Here is a 20,775-nt window from a genome sequence, read left to right as displayed (position 1 = left end):
ATCAAGAAACAACAAACCCAGCAACAGAATGAGCCTTTCAGGCTCGCCTTGTGGAACACCAGTCAGCCTTCAAATACCTTCTCTGATTTATGTGAACTCACTCCCATTTTCAACAGGCTCCCCTTGATATTAGAACTGTACACAATTCACCTTCCTTCTCCCATTGCTCCTCCTACCCCAGTTATGCCCCTTTGCTGCCCTACAGGACAGCAGTCATGTCCAGCTGTTGACTCACTGTACCCCAAGCAGTTGTCTCCCCAAGCTCCTGTTCTGTCACTACACTGAAGTGCAACACCTGCAGGCCCCATGATATTACAGATTATATCAAATTGCACCTTTGATTGTTACAGCTCACCAGGCTGTGTGAATTCTGGTGTCCAAGCTGCTTTGTCCTTGTTTACCACACTGCCTGGTGTGATATGGCCTGCCAATTCTACCAGTACAGATCCTGCCCCTGTCTCTAGCTACTTGATGAAAAGGTTCAATGGAATATGCCCTCACCTCAATCCTTAAAACAAGATTTCTAGAAGCATTCGTGTTTGACAGTGATTCACCACAAGTGACTAACTTTCAAACATCAGTTAGTCAGTTCTTAATTCGTTTACTTTTGCAGTATCACAGAGCAGTAACATGTCAGGACAGGAGTCCCCAAGGGGCACAGCAGTCCTCACTGACTACTGTGCAGCTGCTGAGAGAGGGAACGGGAGACAGCACTTGGAAGGAGCTAGGGAGTAGCAGAGGACCATAATGGGTTGAACTGTCTCCATCCCCCTTGCAGCAGATGCCTTTGAAGACATAGCTTTACTACATCTCAGAGTGCTTTAATTTTTTTCAGTATTTTGGTGACTGATAATTTCAAGCCAGCTGGATTGTCATTAAGTCAGTCTCCCACCCTTTCCTAGTCTATTCCAGCACAGTTGGTTTTAAGACCCCCAAGACCAACAGTTATTGAACACTGTCTGCATGCCTACAGACTTTAAATCAGACTTAATTCTCTGTTGGAATTGCACTGATGGTATCACATTCTACACCTTCCCAAATATGGAAGAGTATTAACAAATATTTCTACTTTTTTGCATGAGCGACTTTAGTATCCCTGTCTAGTAATTTGAATGATTTCTAACACAGTTGAGCTGTAGAAAATATTCAGTTAATTCTTTAACTTACTTCCTTAACTTCTAGCTTCATATATCCAGTTTCCCCTTAATTACTGGCTTTTCTTTTAAATCTCTAGATGTGTCCTGAAATCAGAGGGCTGTTAGTGTAGATGTCTTCTTTCTTTAAACCAGAATTTCAGATTTTGGACTATTTAGTAGCTTCTTACAAAGATCTGTTTTCCATTCACTTTTTTTCCTACAAGGACACTGAGTTCTCTGTGATGACAAATATGCTCTTTTGCAGCATTAAGTGCAATTTCTTTGGGGCTGTTTGCTGTTTGCCTATCCTTTACATAAATGGGTCACACTCAATGGTCCCATGACAACCAACCAACTTCTGTGTGATAACAAAGTCCACAGTAGCTTTGTCAGCTGAAGACCTGAAACAAGAATTGACCTGCAGTGGGCTAAATTTCCATGAACATCTTTCCATGATGTCAACAGGGATGTTCAGCACTCTGGAGGCAACAAAACTAACCAGAGTGCACAAAGGGAAACAAACCTACCATTTACTGATCAGCCATTTCAGACGTCTCTGAAACGCACCTCAAAATCTAGTCCTTGACTCTAAAGATGAGGAATTTACCAAGTAACCAAACTGGTAAGTCAAGCAGACTGGACAGTGTACAGATTCAGACTCCCACCACCAGCCTGACCCTCACTCAGGTTCACAGTTTCTGCACAGCCCAGCCACCTGCTGCTTGTTTGATGAACAAGGCAAAATGAGCTCACCTCAGTCTGGCCCCAGTGGGACACTGCACAGAAACTGCTCCTCAGCCAAGAAAGGCAGCGCAAAGCACGTGCACTCTGAGTGCAGAAACAACATCCCTCATCTGCCCAAGGTGAAGGCATCTGTGCTCTGCCTGGATTTGCCCATCCTGTCAATTTAAGCTTCATGCAGAATCAGTCCTTAGTCTCTAGAACCAAATCTTTCAGAGGGCAATAAAAGTATTCAGCAAGGAAATAACATTTGACTTTATAATTGCCTCAACAGTAAGAAAAACATTCAGAACCTTCAATTTTCACAACCTTATTTAAATAATATGCTAAGTATCCCCACATGGTGATCTATCATGTGTTCTAAAAGCATGGCAGTAGCAGTCTACAGATGGAATTCTGCAGTTCAACATACATGACTGACTCTTCTACTTAATCTCACATGGCTGCTGAAACACATACTTGCATGAATTTAGTTAAATTAGAAATTCCCTACTGTGTTTCACAAGTCTGCATTCAGTAACTGAAAAGGCAATAATCTGTGTTCCTGCTGTACATCAGCCACTGCAACTTATTTTGCACAACTGAAAATGTCTAAGGAAAAATAGCCACAGTAATTCAGACATTCCTCTTCTTATTAAAAAAGGAAGAGAAGTAAAAAAGGAAGAAAAAAAGACTGTAGCAATACATTGAAATGCAAAATAGAAAGCTCTGTCCATAACTTCTCTAACAAATTCTTCCTGAATTAAGCAGCAAATATTCAAAACTGCCAGTCTGCACAGGCAGTTCAGTCCAAAGTGCACAACCCCTGTGCCAGATTCCCCCATCCCTTTCTCTCAGGCTTGAGGTAAACACAACTATGCAGATTGCCAAAAGCCTCAGATAACAGAACATACAGCCTTTTTCTACTACCCTGATTTTGCTAAAGGTCCCTGTTGCATACACACATCGGAAAAAAAAACTTTGTATGGGATGGGAAGAATTTCAATTTGGGGTGGAACTCCAAGATTTGCTCAGAGAGCTTGTACTCCTCTAACTTCTTCACCCTCCTCCCATCAGCTTAGAAAATCTCAGAAGAAATCAGCAGCTTTATCCACTAAAGGGCATTTCACTTACTATAAAAGATTAAATATGTGAACTAGAAGTTTCTACTGAAATTTTCAGTCATTACATGGCTAGTGACAGCTTTAAGGATGCCATGAGCAGCATTTTAAAGGTCTATTGCAAAGACTAAAGTCACTTCACATCCTCCCATAATTTCTGCTTAAGGTTAGCAGAGTCAGAAGGTTGAAAAATGAATTCAGATGAAAGTACAAGGTGACTTTAAAATACAAGTGCTATTCCTGACTAGTAATACATCTACATCCACATAAACCCTCCCAAATCCTTAAGAAGAGCCTTCCCATAAAATATAATCCACTTTGAGGCTTTGTCTGCATAAGGCACTTTGGATTAATTCTTAAGACAAAAACCATGCAAATTAAAAAACTGATTTGATTAAACTCTTTGAGACCTTCTTCAGATGCTCTTCTTCAGAATCAGAGTGACTCTCAATTATTCTGCCTCAAAGATATAGAACAGTTGAAGCAATTCACTTTAAATTCACACCTTCAGCTGACTTGAAGGATTTCCTAATGGCATGTGAAGACAAGTCCTTAACTCCAGAATGACACACAGAATTTACTTGGGAGTAACTGTCCAAAATACCTCCCTTGGGAGGCAGGCTCAGACAACACAACATATCAGGACACTGGTTCAACACCAAACCATTCTAAGAATGCAAGAAACCACACAATCAGAAAAGCTTGATTTCTGGCAAATGAAATTCCTGACTGTGTATTTGCAAGGTTTTAGAATAGCATTTCTAGCAGGCACCTAGCCTAGGCTTGAAAAGCCTTCTTTCTGACACAATTATCCCTGATTCCTCCCCAGCCCTTCCCTCCCCATCCCTACCCTTTCTCCCCAAGCTGCATTCCCCCGCTGCTCTTCCAGACCCCAGCCTGTTGCCCTAACAGCTTGACACGTGGGGCATCATCTAAGACAAAATGTGATAGCCCCTTCTGGACAAATTTTAAGCATCACCTGCCTACAATGCAAAGCAGCGTGGAACAGAAACTGCAGGTGCAGAACCAGCAGAGAAGTGCTTTGACTTCAGATGCTCCCACCCCCGCAGCTTAAGCTCTCATTGTTTTTTCCTGGGGATACATCTTCAGATCAGAGCCACAGCCTGCTGCAGATATAGATCAGCTTTGCTCATCCCACCATTCTCTGTCACTGGCAAAAAATAGCTCTGGAGGGAGAGGAGGAGGTTTTCAGCTGTTTTCTTCTCCCCTTCTCTCTCTCCTCCCTTGCAATGAGGGAGAAGCCATTTTCTCATGTTCATGGCTTGATGTTAGATTAACTGTTTTCTTACTCTATAGAGCAGTAAATCCCCAGATGTGCCTGTAGAAGAAATTTAATAGCAACCACAATGTTCCACCAGCATCCTCAGCAACACGATCACCAGGCTTTCCACGCAAGAGCTGAAAAAAGCTGGCTGGCATAATACTTGTTTCCTTACCAAAGGCAGCCCAGAGGAGTGGCTGGAGCCAGAAGGAGAGATCTGCACAGATCCTTCTCCTAGGCATCACTGATACTCTTACAGGGTTCAAGAGAACCACAGGAGAGGGACATTTTCCTAGACAGGGTCAAAAATAGATGGAGGAAAAGCATGTAATATACTATTCTTTAGTTTTCTCATAAACAGTAACTTTATTCTTCTCGAAACACTGATTGACATTTGATCCTGTTATGAACAATTCTGAAGCCTCCCCCACAGAGCATCTAAGCTGCATCACATTAAAGCTGTTCCTTTCTCCTTGCCTCTAGCATATTCCTAACATGTAAACAACTCTGCTGTGCACACAAGCAAAGGCACAGCTAGCTAGTGAAAGCTGCAGCACTAAGGGCACCATAGGAACCCATCCAACACTAATAACCCATTAATTTCACAGGGCACTGTATTTATTAACTAGAAGCCAGCTGCTATTAATGCAAATGTACATGTGAAAAATTAGCCCAGTGGAAAAGCTGAAGGAACATTACAGACCTATTTTTCACAGACTGTCATGTTTCACAAGCTTTGTTACAGGGGTAACCCGTAACCCAAACACACAAGAAATGCCAGCGTGAATGGTGGAAGAATTGTGACAGACTAGGAGAAAGGCAAGTGTCGGGAAACCCAGCAGCCTTACTGTCTGAGGATTTCAGCTGATTTCAGTGACACCACATGATAAGTAATGTTCTTGTGTCCAAGCCTCAAAACCCATAGGGACTATTTCTAGTTCAGCTTAATAGAAAGAAAAACTCCCAATCTTACTTATCACGTATTCAACAGCGAGGTAATTAACAGGAGATACCTTACAAAAGTTACCAAAGTTAATGCACAAGGATTGCCCAGCCACATACTTTGTGTATGTTAACTCCACAGGCTCTGGACCAAGACACCCAGGCACACTGCCCTGGTGAGTCTGGCTCCTTAGGGCAAGTTCCAGTAGCCAGATTCACCCGCTCTGCCTTGGAATCCTCTTACAGCACCATTGCTCAACTCACAAATCTCTCTGCAGGCAAATCTGATAAGGCCTGGAGGAAACACCAGTCCATCTCTGACCCCTGTCTCACTCATCCAGGGGTCCCACAGTGATCCCAGAGAAAAAGCTAATGGAACTGTAACTGCTTCTCTTCAGGGACTTCTCTGCCTTAGGATGTTCCCAATGGCAGTAATTCAGAGCAAAGTGGCTCTCAAGTTGTGAGCTGGAAACAGCTGCACTGCCAGGCTCCAGCATCAGGACCCAGAGCAGCTCAGGGTGCCTTGGGTGACCATTCCATTGGCAGTTTTCTGCCCCTTCAGCTAAAACAAATCCTGGTGATTTCTTGCTGTCCTTCTGATTTCTGCTGTCCACACCTACTTTGTAAACTGGAGCAAATCAGTCATGTCCCAACACCCACTAGCTTCCTTTGGCTTCTTTCCCACATTCAAAAATGTCAAACTATGAATTCCAGACCCTGCTTCTTCCTTCCAGAATGCAAAGTATCACCCTAGTCACACACACACTTCTCCCCTCCCACTTCTTGTCAAATTCCACTGCCCATACTGACACCAGAGCAAGTTTTATATACTTCAGGCTGTGAAATCATCCACTTCAGCACCCCTCAAGAGCAAACTGCTTTCCTGTCCTCCTCTCCCGACAAACCAGCAGGTGAACACCCACTCAATCCTGCACATGACGTTTACCAAAGGAGGCTTTGCTGGAGTAAAACAAGCATTCAAGAAGGTCTAGTTTTATAAATCAGATTACATATTCTTCCCTGCAGCTAAAATCTCATCTCCACATTTCCTACTTTCAGTTCTTTTAACACAAATTAAATAGGTAGTGGGAGGGAGAGCTTTCTCGTTCCATATTCTTGCACAGGCAAAGGGTGATTTTATCACAAAGGCCAAGAAACAACCTCTTTTTACAAACTTCCTGAAGTCTAACCCAAATGCTATCCTTGCAAAGGCCAAAATCCCTACTCACAGTAACTCTGCAATATGCAGTAACAATTACACAGCATTTGTAAAGCAGTGCAACTAAATCTTAGCTTTTGACTACAGTAAAATAATGTTCACAGTTAAAGGAGGCCAAAATATTTCATTATCTGCAGGCTGGGAAATTTAGACAGATCTTCAAGGACTGAGGCTTTGTAAAGTGCAAGGTGTCAGCTGCTGCACCTTACATATCTGACAACATGCAGTGTCACAAACACCAGCATCAGAAGGTTGGAGCTACATCTTGGTACCAAATATCTGGCAGCCTTTTTCTTTTTACAGAAGCCTGATCAGAAGACTACAGCCAAGCCAAGTTCAGAATTTAATGATTAAGAGGATCATTACATTGAAAAAGTGAAGCATTTCAGGTTTAAATTATGAATGATAGCAACAGCTCAAGGTAAGATTATTACACATTTTCATTCACCTTTCACTCTTATAAATAAGTAAAAATGAAAGTTTCAACAGTGGTTTTTTGTACGCTGTCAGCAAACAGATGTCTTGATGTATGTTCACCATGCACTAAATATTCAAGATTCAGTACCTAAATTGCCCAGGATTGCACATAGCATGCTTTTAATTAACCAAAAAGACAAAACACAGGTTATTACCTCTTCTAACATCAGAGTCACAAGACCTATCTTGTATCAAAGACCTGCCCCAGATAGGAGCACTCAAGAGGGTATCAATTCACCTTAAAGGACTCCAAAAGGTTGCCGAAGCTTCTGTGCCTTTCATGGATTGGTTTTGATTGACCCCATATCTCTGACCTACTGCTGTTGAACCCCTCTCAAATAGACATTATTTATGCTAATTTAACTGAAGTCAAAGGGCTCATTTTGAGGGTTACATCCTTTCAGGGTTACACTGCAGTCAGCAGCACCTTTACTTTTATCACTATGCCAGCATAAAGGCAAAAAGCACCCTGAACCCATTATCCTATTAGAAACCACAGGTTTCCCATTAGACATGCAGCACAAATGCAAACCTGTAGAAATACAAATCCTTGACTGACAAACGTTTACTGAGGAATAGCAAAGAACCTGTATGTGAGAATTCCTGAAAATCAGGAATGCCATTAGCCATGAAGTACCTGGTATACCAGTGTATCTCAGAAGGTCATGAGGCAAGTATAACCCTAGCCCACCAAATGGGAACATTTGGCTCCTTCTAAGTGCAGTAACCTCATCAGAACACTTGAATCAAATTTGACATTTATATCTCTATAAATAATGTGTGAGCAAAAGCAAAGACAAAGCAACATTTTCAGTTCAGGGAAAGACATCAAAGTAAACACGTCCCTAGTACTCAAATGTTAAACTACATGTGGGAATCTGATGATCTTTTGAATGGCTGAAAGCGAGGACACAGAGGAAAGGGCATCTTGTTTTTAAATTAATTATTAATCAATCTTTTCAGCCATCAAATCCGTGCAATGACTCATCCACTTGCTTTACCAAAGTCTAAACTGTTATGGGGAGACTGCAATTCCATTGGAACATTACCCTCCTGAGTAATGCTTAACCCTGTACATATGAGAAAGGATTTTAGTAGTTTCATTCCTCTCCCACAAGATCATCAAGCCCTCATTATACCTGGAAAGAAAAATTCCTCCCTCACCAAAAAAAAAAAAAAAAAAAACCACAAAAAAACCCCAAGCCACAAAGAAAAAAAAAGGTATTTAGAATTTTACATTGAGAGAAACAAGAGAAGATAAAGTCCACTAAAGTCCACCTCAGTTATTCATTGCAAAGCCAGTATTCTTGCAGCGACAGTATACACTGTAAATAATAAGAGGTTTCACATAGTGAGAAATCCTCAATTATCATGTCATTGAATTATACCATTCTTCTGTACTCATTCAGGCAGTTTCTACTGTCTGTGAAGGAATTTAGAGAACTGTGGATTGATAGAAGCTACTTTTGAAGTTTACAAAATTCCAAACTTGATCCTGCACCCCACATCCATGCAAATCTCTTTTCAAAGTTTGACAGCTCTACTAAATAAACTCAGCTGCAAGACTGCAGCTCAGTTAGTGATACCTATGTACAGAGTTTGCGCTTTTCCTGTGCTAAAATTATATCAGAACACTACAACACATTTGCATATCTCCCACACATGTAACTTTTTGCCAGCAGTGAGAAGACGACATCAAGGCTTGGAAAACGTACCAGAGACAGAAGGAGAGGGTGGAGTTTCCTGCAGGAACACCCAGGCTTAAGTCCAGCAGCTCCCTGGGAAGGTGCTGCGTTCTACCGGCCCGGTGCCTTCGATCAGGCTCCCTCTGGCCAGTGTCAGATGTGAAACCCCACCCAGGAAACAAAAGCTTCCTATTGCTTCTCCCCTCTCTGCAGCCTCCTGGCTACTGCCAGGAAAACCAGCATCACTTCACCCTTTTTCCCTAAGAATGATTTACATCTTCCCCTTTTACTATACTCAGCCTTAGAGCTACCAGAGAATATGAGGAAAAGGAAAAAAGTCTCTGCTGGGTTACCTCCCCTAGTCTGTCCTGTACGGCTTTTCTGAAGTATTTCTAGCAGAAGCCCAGAGTGCTGCTGTTGATTTTAACCATGCAGAAGTAATACGAAATTCACATGACTACTGTCAGTTTTCCAGCCACACAAGTTTTTCAAAAACATCAATTAAAACAATCTGATCTTCCAACTTTTACCTAGGAAAGCTATGAAAAAAAATTACAAAGGCAGCGGTACCTGGGAGAAGTTTCATTTACACATTGGTGGACAGTTCTTTTCAGAAAAGCTTTTCATTAAAAAATAAAAATCATGACAGCACTGAAGATTTCTGGCACCTTACTTCCTCCAAAGATGCCAGTGTGGAAAAAAAGAATCTAACTGGGCCAAGTAAAAGCAAACAATAAAAAGTCACAAGAAAATACCTGACTTGCCATGAATAAAGTGTTACTAAGGTGTGAGAGTGAGTCTAAGTGATTCTGGGAGTCAATAATGGAATCCAGTGTTATTCAAGGTATGCTACACAGCAGAAATTCTAACTTGAATGCTCAAATTATAGGGAGCCTCCAAGGCCTTTCTTCAGTATCTTTCCAGTGGCCCATTTTTACCAGTCCCACCCTACCACAACATCCCAATAAGCAGAACTCAGTTAAAATGCAAGTAGAACAAGACAATTAATCTGAAACTCAAGTCAAGTATTGTGCAGGAAAATTTGAAAACAAGCCCCTACAAGTGTGACAGTGTAACAATAACTAACAGACTAAATACAATTCCCCCCAAATCACTAATACTTGTTTGTTAATGATCATGTACGTTAGCTGCAGGGGAAGTGCCTTTGTAACATAACACGATTAAGACATAACTAGAAAAAAGTGAAATAATCAAAAATTACTTTTGTTAGTATCAAATCAGACCAAGTACACATCACATACATAGAGATTAGATCTACTCCAGGAAGCGGGCTTTTTAACACCAGCACACTTAAGATCTAAATTGCCATGGACTGTGGAATGGAAAAATGCAGAACCGCATAAAAGGCAGGCAGGCAAACCCTGCTTACAAAATAGCAGTGAGTCAGCTCCTGAGGACTGCTCTATGACTGCTGTGAAAACAAGATGCACATTCCTTATGAGCAATCTGATTGTACAGAACCAAAACAAGCCCATCCCCTAAATATGCTGTTAATGGGGTAGAAGGCATTGCAGAAAAGGTGTCAAGAAATGTCAGTAATGCTGTTTAACCCATGCAAACTTCAGAAACATTTTCAGCCAGTGCTGATCCAAAAAGCCTTTTATTCATACACACATCTACTCACATTTGGGTCATTTAATAAGCAAGAAACACTCATATCCCTGGCCTCAGATCAGTAACAGTTTATCTTGGGGACACCTCTAACTCTAGAAAGTCCTTGAGATATTCATTTAGAGAATCGCTTTCTAAAATGCCATGACCCTTTAGCTTGTCCAGTTCCATCACTGTAATCAGACTATCTAGAAAACCAAGAATAAACACCAAGGCCTTTTGTGACAAGCTGTGAAACTATTAATATTAACAGGGCATTTAATACCATAAGGAACAAAACATAACATAACTACTGCACTCATTTATTTAGAGAACACAATTACATTTTTCCTCATTCAAAAATCCAAGATAAAAGGTGAGCTTTCATAATCTGTTCCCCTCTTAGCAAGTGCCCTTGGCTACAAGCAGCTCCCCCCCGACCACATTATTGCTCATATTTTTGTTGCTGTTTAGGGATATCTGGGGGCTTTCTGGTCTTCTGCTCTTTTTACTGTTTTCAGATGCTATTGGTGAATGGGGCTTTTCCTGCTATATTGATTACTTACGAGAAAAAAATACATTCAAAGAATTAACATGCACACATGCAGGGGAAAAAAAAAATCCAGAAAGTCAGCTCCATCAATATTACTTTGCTGACAACTATTAAAACAAGGTGCTGACCACTGAATATCATGCCAGCACACACTGAATAGAAGCACCCTGTCCAACCCCTCTGAAAAAACAGAAACCTGGAAACCAGCTCATTTCAGGGAAAGGATTAAAGGTTGTTTTTTCAGGTGTCCTTGCACACCAAATCCCTCTGCCAGACACTGCAGTTTATCATTGCTAAACACTTACACTGCAAAAGTACCTAGAGACCTCAAGTAGGTCAGGACCTCAGCATGTAAAGTACAAAATTGATGCATAATACTTGACAGCCCTTGCCTCATCATATTTTTCAATTTTAAGTGTTTGTCTTCCCAGTAGCACAGCTATCTGAACAACACACACAAGGAAAAGAAACTCAATAGCACTGCAAAAAACCCATCCAAGTTCCACCACCAATGTATGAAAGTGCTGTCCAACACATAAGGAAAACAGAAGTAGCTCTGGCCCTCATTAGGACATGACACAAAGACCTGGGTGAAAGTTAAATCAAAGCAGGTTTGAGGCTTTTTAGGTTGGCATACCTCCAACTATTCTAACAAAGACAGAAGAGGCTGTTGAAATAAACTTTGTTTAATGTTTATAGACGAGAGCTCTAATTCTCATTTTCCCATCTCCTACAACCTAGACTTACCCTCTCAGTGAAGGGAATAGTTTCTCACTTGCTGCCTTCAGACTGAACCCTGGTTGAGACAGAGCAAGGGGGCAAAAGCAAATGAAAAGAAAATTTAAATGAACTGCAGGGAGTGGAACTAGTGTGCTAAACCACACATTTGCATCCCCTGAATTAGTCCCATTAAAGGTAAAAAAAATGCAATAAATCTGAAATGAAGCTTAACAAAATGATAGAGTTCTTGGCAACGTGATTATTTTAACAAGCTGACAGCCAGTAATTTCAGATTGTCTCAGTTTAAATACACATACCAGGACAGCACAATCCAGAGGAGTGGGCCAATACACTCCTGCAAAATTAGCTGAGCTTTATGTTCCATGTTCTCCCTTCTGATGCCTCCCAGCTCTGTCACCACCCACATCTGCCTTCACAAACACTCACCCAGATCCTGCACAGGTTACCTGCAGCTCTCCATCCCGTTCCCTGAGCTGAAAAGGAAAATCTAGCATTGCTGTGAACTTCGCTGCAAGTTACCACCAATCAGTGACTGCCCAAGGACTAGAGAGCACAGACACTTTGGAAAAAACAGCCTTCAGCCAAAAGGTGGTGACTTGAGAGGTGGCTGCTGGTTCTATCACAGCCCACTGCTTCTTGCACCTCAAGAAAAACCCCATGCAGCATCCCTGTTCCCAGTCCTTCCTATCTCACCCATGGCACAGGAATGTCTGCTGCTCCAGCCTCCAGCAGCACTACCAGCATCTCAGCCTGCTGGCATGGCAGGCAGCAAGTCACCAAAACACACCACCTGCCAAAAAGCAAAGCACGTGGGACTGCCAGATCCAGCTGCAAACAGGACAGCTGGACACCAGAGAGCAGCTCTGGTCCAGCAACACTCTGGTGGGGTTTTGGGGGAAATAGTGGAGTGGCATTTGAGCTCTGCCTCTAAAGCCTTAAATTACAATGTTTCCTCCATAGTAAAGATTGGAAAAAACAAACCAAACCCAAACCTGCGCAGTGCTCCCCTTAACTAGCACAGAACTTCAAATCAGCACATAGCAGGGCCAGGGGGAAGGGGCTGTATGGTGTTTTCCTTTCTCAAAAATGTCTTTTCATGTAATTGTTTCTCCCCCAATGTTTCAAATATCAGTAATGTCAACAATTACTATATTCCTTAAATAATAACTTGAACTCCCCAAGAAAATTGTTTTGCAGTCTGCCTGGAAAAACATTTTACCTCAAAAAGTAGCAGATTCAATTTATGAGCAGGGAAAAAAAAAATCACTTTTTTTGCCCAGCTCCTGCAGAATGTAAGAGTTAATGGAATAGAAAAGAGACTGATGCTTTATTGATCAAAACAATTCCAATTATGCAGAGAAGACTTTTCCATGTTTCCAGTGATACACTGAGCAAAACCCACTTCATGAAATGCAGGCAGATAAGCAGAAAGTTTGGGAGCTCATTGCTCAGCAACAAAGGCCAGATTTTATATATCCAATCACCAAAGGCAGTGGAATGTTTTAATTGAAATAATAAATAGAACTAGAGAAACATTATTTATGTAAATTTTAAATTTTTCTAAAAGAGGCCCATAAAAAGCTGTGGACAGAGTAACACAATATAACAGCTAAACCACAGAAGCACTAAAATAATTGAGCAACAAAGAGCTGTTTGTTCATTATTTCCTTGCAAATCTCTCTCTCTTCCCCCATCCTTACTATCTGAGATGCAAGGCAATAATGTCACCAACATCTAATGGTATGTCCTCTTTTTACCATCATGTGCAAATACAGCACCATAAGTCTTGTTGGGCCCATCTAGACAAGGAAAACCTGGTGTTGAAGAGGTCAGCTTCTCCCCAATCCAGTCTCTCCTGTGATTTCTCAGTTGCTGGGAGTGTTTCATCTCTCCTGAAACCAAATCAGGTATGGACAAGGACAGGCAGACCTTACTGTTTGATGCTGCACCTCACTACACCGATTTAGTGCTCCAGTGTTCACTCAACCTCTGAGAGAACAAGAACTGTGATGGTGCTGCCTTCTTCAAAACAGCATCACCTACCAAAGACAACAGATAAAGCTTAAGGGAACAACATATTGAGAATCACTTCCCATCCATCCCAAAGGAACCAACCACCTGAGATTCCAGTCAAGAGAGCAGGTAGGTATTTCAAAACATCATCATAATATGTCAAAACACACAGCTAAGAATACTGCAGCTCACTGAATTTGATACACATCCAGTACAAAACAGGTCTGTGACCACAAAACCATGCAACAAGACATTACTGCAGGGAAGGCTGAAAGAGAGCAGTGCTGCATTTTGACCCTGCTCAGGCTTTTCCCTGCTATACAAGCTGGCCACAAGCCCTGCCAGGCCATCCCCTTCCTCCCCCGTACTGTGTCGGTGCCACCGCCCGCAGCCAGGCTGGGTCAGGCTCCAGAAGGACAAGCTGGAAGCAGCTCAGCTCACTGACCCATCACTGCGAGGACTGCCTTTGGCTATCAGTAATGGACAAGTCTCCTGTCTAGGCAAAGAAATACGAGAGCAAAACCAGTGAAAAAAAACACCAAAGTGGGGCTGTTCTCCAGCTATTTTCTAGTTATTTTTCAGTTTCTGTCTCTAATGATAACATTGAAAATTCTGCTGGAAGGACAGGAAGAAAGAAAAGATAAACCAACATGAAAATTGTAACACTGGAGCAAGATACATAGAAGTTCTTCTCACTGCAAAGAATTACTCAAAATGACATCTATATCTGTACTAAGGAAAACATTGCTTCTGCCTTGAGGTAGCCTTGGCAATAACACTAATGCAAGCAAAAACCATTTCACCATTTTGGAGGGAATTCCAATCTATTTAATTTATTTGTCAGTTAATAAGCTTCTAACTACTGCTTCTGGTATTGAAACACATGCAGAGGAAACAGCCCTTGCTCTCCAACCCCCTCTCATACCTGCTCCTGGCAGTGGGGCAGCAGGACCTGCAGTCATTCTGGTTTCCAGTCGAAGGTCAGCATTGCTGCTTATTATGTGCATATAGTAAACAAACAGCTTATACAGACAAGTTGTTCTTAAAACAAATCAAAAGCACATCAAGTGAAATGTGAGCTAAAATAAGGCAGCAATGTTTCAGAATATCACTATTTCCCCTGGCACCTCAGGATGCTGCAGTTGCAGAAATTCCTCTAAAACAATTCAAGACTTAAAGCTTATGCCACCACTAAAAGGTTTCCAGACAGAAATGTTTTATAAATACACACACACACTCCATCACAGTAACCAGACCAGAACACTTGCACAGCAAAGCCCCTAGCCACACTTTAACATTTTGTTCATTGAACTGTATCAGCCAATATTTTTTTCATGCTTCCCAACTATGCCAGTAAAAATCTTACCGCAAAAGTCCTTCTAGTGATTGCAAAATTTTTCTGCCTGCATAAACAGTTCCTTTCATAGAACGTGGTATAAGCAGTACTAGCAAAAAAAATTCCTCTCATACCAGTAGAGGAACCTGAGAAGGAAGCAGTGAGACCAGGTAACCAAAGTGTGCAAGCAGGAAGGGTGAAAGCCAAGAAGAGCATTGCATCAGTCTAGCTTATGTGTACAGAAAAAGGCAGGAAGCAGTAACTGCCCTCACACCTCATTTGTGCCAGCAGAAACTAAACTGCAAAGTCACATCACTATTACAAGAAGTAACAGCACAAAAACACAGCACGCAGGTCAGACTGACCAACTTGACTGTGACAGACCTGGCATTTTGTTTTCTATTTGGATTTTTGTGTCACGTTTTGTGTAATGTATAATCTTGAGAAACAAACATCACCTAGAAACCCAAGCGTAAGCCATTCCATTTATGTCAAGTGGATACTAATCCTATTTTCCTGAAGAGTTCAAGTGTCAGTTGGGTTAACTGTTTCACTACTGATAAGATACTTAGCAGTTTCTTTACTAAAACCTATCTCAGAACTCCAAGCCTCTTATGAGCAAATCCATCCACATATTCCTCATCCAGGAGTAAACAACACCTCTCCACTTTTCTTAATGAGCATCCTTATAATACAGACTCATCCTGCTATGTGAAAAATACTCAATACTAAGAATAGAGAAGTGTGGGTTAGAAAACAACAAAAAAATTTAAGATCGATTCAGTACACTCTTAAAGACTTGCCTGTCTGTGTTTCCACTCAAACACAAATCTTCTCTGTATCCCCCTCTGCTTATTTTTTTTTAAACCCCAGATCTGCTGCAGGTTATCCAGCCTGCCACATCACATCAGCACAGAAACCAGTTAGGCCTGGCTGCAGAATTTAGGTCAGCTCGTCTGTGGAGTACATAAGGTCTTCCACACACAGCCATGAATTTCCTAGTAATGCTTCAATAATCCCTCTTCATCCTGCTATGCAGCTATTTCACTAGGAACTGCTAGCTTTCCTCTAACTCCCCAACAAAGACTCTCCACAGGAGGGATGTTTGCAAGCAAATGAGCCACTATCTCTTCCTTGGGAAGCAGGAAGCTGGTTGTTCAATCAAATAAATGCTGATTCTTATTTCCCAAAACAAAAAAAAACAAAAAAAAACAAAAAAAAAAAAAAAAAAAGTGAAGTATTCACAATGGATGCTAGAAAAAGAGTCTATCTTTTAACCACACCAGGAAAGATATAATCAGAGCTGAAAACTACCTCTAGAACATTAGGAATAATTTTCTTAACAGATTTTAAGCTACCCTCACTGCTTCTACCTGGGTCAATAAATAAAAAAATAGCAAAAATTTGACTAATAAATTCAGACAGTCTAAGGTATAGAGGCTGGTATTTCTGGAGAGAAAGCATCACTTGATGTGAAAAAACATTGTGCCTCTTCACAGAATGCTCCCTCCAACACTGAATTGCATGCCACTGCCATCCCTGTCATTGTACAAAAGCCCACATAAGTACTAGCCCTGTTCACAAAGGATCTCTAATAGTACACAAAAATATGCTAAGTCTTTTCAAAACATGGTCTTCAGAGCAGGAGTTCCACATAAACTACAGTTACGTAAGACAAAAATCCCAAATTGAATACAATAAATCAAAATCTCAAACTTGTCTGTCTTCACACTAGATGAACCTAACTAAATCTTCTCAAGTAAGACAATCTGAAAGATGTCAGTGTATAAATAAATACCAGTTTCCAGGAATGGTTATGGACATCTCAGCAAATAAAAACCTAACAAGAAAATTGAGAGTTTGTTGTGTGTTAAAACCCATCAGTCTGCTACCTCTGTGCTCTGCAGTTCCTACATAATATACTGCTCATCAAAAGCTAGCACTGAAGTATCCCTACTAGAACAAAGAATAAAGCTGAGGAAAAATCTTTCCTCAAGACATCAAACTGCTCTTCAACATCCAGACATTTGTGAAGAGTATTCCTAGCCCATTCTTCACAACTTACATGAAGCTTGAAAACGGTATTTGCAAATCAAATACCCTTGAAAATGTGTTGCATTTGTTTATGTTCACCTCAGCTCTGTCAGAGAACTCAGACACCCGTAACACCCACCCCTGCCAGGCCCACGGATGTGGCTGCCTTTACTGGGCCTCCATTGAGCCACACACGTTAACAACACCTTCCAAAGAATGTAACTTTTTATAACTGATGATCATCCATAACTTAACTCTGCATGAAAGACCCCTTCCCACTCCTGGCTCGGTACCTGATCAGGCTGTGCTCCTCCGCCCTCCTCCTCTGGCTTCAGCAGGGCTGAGCGCTGGCTCCTGAAGGCTCCAGCAGCAGGAATACCAAACCACACTGATGATCACTTGCTCATTTTGACAAGCGCCACAGACTCCTCCTATATAAAAACAAACTCCTGTGAATCAAACTGGCCAAATAAAGTGGTCATAGTAGTGGGGGTCAGAGGAATGCCACTTTGCAAGACAGAAGACAAAGGTTACCCATCCTTTTGCTGACTGTGCTTCATCTCTAGGGAAGACTAAGCACAAACTTGTTTTAATTTAGAGTAGAGGAACTACTCTAAATGAGTTGTCCTATTCTTGAAGAGCATAGATCCCAAATGAGCAATTTGTCATTTCCCACATATTTTCTTAAACATATTGGCTCATCCTAACTTAACCAAGAACACTGTTATTTCTACATCATCACCTCCCAACAGCACCACAAAAGCCAGACCAGACCCCAGTGATGTGGCAGCTGCACAGTGCACATGTTTTACGCAAACACTTGGATGACACTTCAACTACTGCATTACAGCCCTATGCCAGGCAAGCAGACCACTTTGAGTCAAATGAGCTGCTTGGAAAAATCTCAGGAAAACACCTCTATCCTCTGGGATGAATAAAACAGAGAAAAAGTGGGATTGTCTCCCTCCTTCTTCAGCCCAAAACTCCCATCAGCTAAGATCCAGCAGAGCTGCCTTCACTTCCAGAGACCCAGAGGTTCCAGACCTATGCAGAGCACACAGACAGAAAGCAACGACTCAGCAAAAAGAACAGACTCCAGCAGGTAATTCATGAATATTTATTTTACTTTGCTGCTTATTAAGTATGCCTTGTTATAAATCAAGTATTTTACAGTAATTGCCTCCAATCAACAAACACAGGGAAAGCTGCTATATAAACCAGTGTTGCTGCATATGCAAAAGGAGTCCCTTAGCAACAGGCAGGATTCTACAGGACTCTCAGTGCACAGCCTGCCACTGCCCTGCTGTGTGCCCAAGGCATTCCCAGCACTGCCAACCACAGCACCCTGTGCCAGGCTGCCAACACCAGTGCAGCAGGTGCTCACTGCAAGGGTGGCAAGCCCCAGGTACACGGGCAGCCCTTCAGAGCAGAGGATGCTCCACAGGCAGGGACAAGCAGCTGCATCCCCTGCTCCAGCCCCCAGCCCAGCAGTGCCTGCAGCAGGGCTGTTCTGCTGTAAGGGTCTGCACCCAGCACTGAGAGCAGTGCATTCACCCACTTGAGCTGCTCAAACCACTGCAGAAAAAAATGCAAACACATCCTCCCCCCAAATCTCCCTTTAATTTTCTTCTGAGGCTTTTTCAGGGGTGGTACCCACTGGCACTCAGAGGCACACAAGAACAAGCTCTGTGTCAGGCTTTCCACTGAGATAATTTTAAAGGTCAGCAGGAACCTGCTGTTCCAGGTTTCTTCTTAACAGTAGAGACCTAGGATAAGGAGATGGGGAAAACACTGTAAAATCCTCAAATAAAATATGCCTCATAGACTTTTCTTCTTGAAAGGGCTTGGAGTAGTCAACTGGTCTCAGGAGAAGTAAATCTTTTTATGCAGAACTGGAGTTTTCAGAGACTCTAGGTTTTTAAATAAATGGAAGAAAAAACCTGTGACTAGATACTTTCCAAGGGTCTAGAGCAAGCAGGCTTCAGAACAGACCTTTGGATCATACTTGAGGTCTAACAGAAAATGCTCACAGCCACGGGGCCATTCACCTTGGCTGTTCCTGTAACCCCTGTTTTTCAGGAGGTCAGGGAGCCGTGTAAGAAGGGCCTGAACCAAGCTCACCATGCCCTCCAGTCCCTCCTCAGCAGCGCTCCCAAAGGCAACCAACCACTTCTGAAAGCAGCAGGCAAAGGCAGCTCCCACCTTCAAAGTAGGACTGTGCTTTTTGAGAGTGTATTTAGGGAGAGCATTTAGGGGGCCAGGAGAGGCTGAACAGCAGCACCACCACACTTGGCAAGGCATGGGAAGAACAGGACAGCTTGTCTTCAAGAACTGAATCACAATCTGAAACACTGCTGAGGTCCATCACCACCACCCTCCCCTTCCCACAACAGGCTGAGCACATGGACTGGATCATACCTAAGGAAATGTAAAGGATGACAAATGACAAAACACTTACAAATTTTTGGTTTAAAGCAAACAAAACAAAACAAAAACCCCAAAACCAATCTAAAAGCAGAACTTCTTATGTAAATCTTAACAGTGCATAAGTAGATGTTTGGGCAATGCCAAGAGCAGCGAAGGATTCTTCCCTGCAGTTCTTACCACAAAAATCCTCATGGATTTTGTTCCAAATCCCAATTGTCAAATTCTCACTTTATGCTACTTCCTTCACCTCCCTCTCCCACTTTTGAAGTGACAACCTCAATTTATTAAAACAAAGCAACATGTTTTTTACAGAAACATCTGCTTTGATACAAGAACACACACCCACTGGTACAGTCAGTGTGTGGGACTGTGGCTACGAAGGAGATTAAATAAGGAGCACATGCACCACTTCTCTCTTAACCTCGTCTCCTCTGGCACTCACTCGCTTCAATACTTTTCTTTCAGGGCCCTACAGCATAGGGAAAGACACCACATTTACATTGGGGTGTTGGCATCAGCCAGTGCCAATTTCATCTGAATCACAGCCAAGTACTTGGCACTTCAGGCATAACACATGCAACCTCCAAAAGCCACGTCCTATATACAGTGGCTGCCTCCATTTGTACAGTCACTTGATCAAACATCTTTTCCATTAAGGAAAACAATACTTCTGATGCTTTTAACAGGGAAATAATCATTGTTAACAGACTGAAAAAAAAAACCCTGAACAATTCACTTAGAACAAATCATTATGAATTCTGTAAAGAAATGAAAAGGAGGGAAGTCACAGTATTTTGGGGAAGAAGTGGATATTTTGGAATAAAAAACCCCAAACCCCAGCTAATTAAATAAGTAAGCAGTTCCAGTCATTAGAGGTTTAATTTCAGCACAGCTGAATAATTCTCAGTTCTACATATATCTCAAAGTACCCAGACAACAGCAGACATTTGACAATCTCTTCAGTTAAAATGCCATCTTCCTCCCTTGCTGCTGCCTAAGAAAAACAGCAAACCAGCACACAGGAGAAGCGTCGTGCCATCAAGACAGAAGAAAAACCTCCAGCAGAGATACCTCCTGTAGAAATACTGCCAGAAGTAGCATGTAACCGAACCAGATAAATACCAGATTTTGTTGCTATCTCCGAGTAAGTTTTGCAATTAGCTGCCGCTCATTAGTGGCCACCCTGCTACTTAACATTCCTGCTCTCTCCGTGGTATGTGCCTGGGAAAGGCATCTTGCCCACAGCAGAGGGTGGGCTGGAAGGCAGGACTTCCCCTTTCAACAGCAGTGCAAGCTCAAATTTGCTCCAGCTGGTCTTGAAACCACACTCCCCTTGGAAAGCACCTTAGGCACTGCTCCTGCTACATGGGAGCCTACAGGATCCCACTGCGACTCCCTGTAGAGCTCATTGTCCATTCTAGGCCCTGCTTTTCACATGACACCAACACCCAGCTTAATTTGGGAGCTCCTTGTAATTC

The 20,775-nt window shown here is 42.1% G+C and overlaps 1 protein-coding gene across 4 annotated transcripts in view; it reads right to left on the bottom strand.

Annotated features, from left to right (window-relative positions):
• Positions 1–20,775, bottom strand: part of LRRC8D (leucine rich repeat containing 8 VRAC subunit D) — a 59,270-nt gene that overhangs the window by 23,509 nt on the left and 14,986 nt on the right. For 2 of the 4 annotated variants that reach the window (XM_074546082.1, XM_005482101.4), the window contains exon 2: positions 17,164–17,301. The exons of 1 other annotated variant lie outside the window; for it this stretch is intronic. The gene's annotated coding sequence lies outside the window, so the exon portion shown is untranslated. Of the gene's footprint in view, positions 1–8,612; positions 9,032–17,163; positions 17,302–20,775 lie in introns of those variants that run through there. One more of the 4 variants, XM_074546083.1, reaches the window with a different exon arrangement.

This window comes from Zonotrichia albicollis, chromosome 8 (genome assembly GCF_047830755.1).
Source record: "Zonotrichia albicollis isolate bZonAlb1 chromosome 8, bZonAlb1.hap1, whole genome shotgun sequence".
NCBI lineage: Eukaryota > Metazoa > Chordata > Aves > Passeriformes > Passerellidae > Zonotrichia > Zonotrichia albicollis.
The sequence above is the reverse complement of the archived record's forward strand: the minus strand, read 5'-3'. Positions and strand labels throughout refer to the sequence as shown.